Genomic DNA, 2,444 nt, shown 5'->3' on the forward strand with positions numbered 1-2,444 from the left:
TATATATATCCATATAAAGAGAGAAAGAGGTATGTATACATATATCTATATATGTCTATATATGGAGAGATGTATACAGATATATGTATGCATATATCTATATATGTATACATATATATATGTATACATATATACATACATATGCATACATATATAGAGAGATATATAATTATCTAATATATATATAGAGAGAAGGGAATCTATATATGAAGATATATATGTATGTATTTGTGTAAATAATTCTCTAATATATATAGAGAGAAGGGAATCAAGGCTTTAAAAAAAAGGTATCTGCTCCCTTTGGTTCAGGTTTCTCTATTACACACACGTGTGTGTGTGTGTGTGTGTGTGCGCGTGTGTGTGTGAGTGATAGAGAAACCTGAACCAAAGTGAGATAAGGCTTTTTTTTTAAAGGTGCTTCCCGTCTCTAAAGACATTAGGCAGAAATTCATGACTGCTCCCAACCCTGGGAGAAACTGTGACACAAGGGAGCGGCTGGCATTGTACTCTAATGGGGAGGTGGGATTGAACTAAGGGGTGATGGTCTTTTGCGGGCTTGTTGAAGCCAACGAATATTTCCGAGGTGCTGCTCCCAGGAACACACTTAGTAGCTGAGGTATCTAGACCATGATGGGCAAAACTCTCTCTTCAGTCACACTCGTTGCCATCAGGAAGATGACATCTAATAACCTTGGTGCAACCGAGGTGTTATCTGGACCCTGCTAGAGGCACCTGTGGGGCCACACGGGTGTGTCTGAGGACGGGATCTGGCAGGCAAAAACGAAGGGCTCCGAAGGCGGCACCCAGAGAGTCTTTCTCACTATGGCTATAAGCGTTTTTGAATCCCACCACACTGGCATTGCTGATTTAACGAGACGGAGAAGCGGGGAAAGCACTTTGAAATAAAGGAGTGAAAAATAACATGAAAAACGCCTCTCCCTCTCGCATCCCAATGCGATCGGTGATTATTGGTTTTCCCCAGCAAGTTCTTTCTGACTGTGTGTCGTGACAGCCATTACCTCTGCCTTGAGGAGTGGAAGACTTTCATTTGAAGTGTTATACGGGAGATTCCAAATCGGACGAGGACTCTCTTCTCACTGGGGAGGGAGCGATCTGGACTCCAGCTGACAACGTTACCGTTCAGGAAACGCTCGTGGTTAACAGAAATAACTCTCCAGCTGTTTAACAGTGCCGATGTAAATAGCTTGCAGCACCTCCGAGATTATTGTAAAGGTTATTTTTAAAGGCCAATAAAAGTCACCTAGGAAGATTTTAGAGGGACATATTGTGTCCATCTCCCGTGGCAGATAAATTGCTAGCGGGGCTGCGTGGAAGGTGCTACCAGCGGGGAATAAATAATGTTCCCACTGCTGGTTAAAGCGCACCCCGCAGTAATCCAGAGGACCAGGTGGGAAGTTCGAACAGGGACTGTTACTCCCAGGAGTTTGCACCCGTCCATCTGCTAACCTGAACCTCCCGGGATCGGCTCTGTCAGGTTCTAGGCATAAAAAGGCACCTTTTGGTTTTTGCTTTAATTGGAAGAAAATGAACCCGGCGACGATTCCATAAGTTTATGACGCCACAGACGAATCGATTCCTTGCGTTTATGACGCCACAGACTGTTCAAACCGCCGCAGAGCGGACACACGTGCGGGGAACGGGCCAACCCAGGGGAAAGGGGCTGTTAGCGCTGGTGCACAGCTAGCTCCCCGGGCTGCCTGCACCTCTGCGGGAATCTACAGGGCCACGTGGCATTCACCGGAAGACTTGGGCTTTTCATTATCACTTCAGTTTCTCCTCTCTCAATTATTTTAGGACCGGCCCCTACTTCGGGGGCCGAGATAGGGCTTGCGGGGGGGGGGAGTGGTGCCTCGATGGCAATCTGACTGCCGATTCTCCTTCTCCTTGCATCTTTTCACATGGCAGGCGAAAATCAGACTCTCGCAAGAGAACCAGGGTGCCTAGACATCAGATCCTCTGCCTTTCCTCCTCTTCCCGTCTTCCTCCACTGCCTCGTATTTCTGTCGCTCCTTGAACGGGTTTCTTTGGGTGGGTGGATGAGGGGATCATACTATTGGGACAGTCCGGGTGGGAGGGGCAGGATCTTCCGCAAGAACCGACGAGATGCCAGGGTCCTGCTAGGCGGCGGCAGCCACAGGGGCAGCCTCTGGCCCTGGCCCGGTGATGTGGGAGGCGGGCCGGGCTGCAGAGGCCGCGGAGGACAACGAATACTCCCGGGGTCGCCCCAGGAGCAGGGATCCCGCAGCCCGGCTTTCGCTCCGGACCCCTCGCAGGCGACTCCGCGCAGGACCCCGGCCACAGCCTCCCGCCCCGCCTGCCCGGGGCACCTGCGACCCGCCTGGCCAGGTCCCTGCTATGTGGTGGAGAAGGGTTCGTTCCCCTCGGCGGGCGGGCGCCTGGGGCTGGAGGGACCCGGGGCGAGC

General features: G+C 50.9%; 1 long non-coding RNA gene across 1 annotated transcript in view; it reads left to right on the plus strand.

Moving 5' to 3' along the window:
• The first annotated feature begins 254 nt into the window (after nucleotides 1-254).
• Nucleotides 255-2,444, plus strand: part of LOC112549752 — a 30,455-nt gene continuing 28,265 nt past the window's right edge. Inside the window, exon 1 of the long non-coding RNA XR_003093260.1 lies at nucleotides 255-2,391. This is a non-coding gene — a long non-coding RNA (uncharacterized LOC112549752). The remainder of the gene's footprint in view (nucleotides 2,392-2,444) is intronic.

The sequence above is a fragment of the Alligator sinensis genome, unplaced genomic scaffold, assembly GCF_000455745.1.
Source record: "Alligator sinensis unplaced genomic scaffold, ASM45574v1 scaffold71_1, whole genome shotgun sequence".
NCBI lineage: Eukaryota > Metazoa > Chordata > Crocodylia > Alligatoridae > Alligator > Alligator sinensis.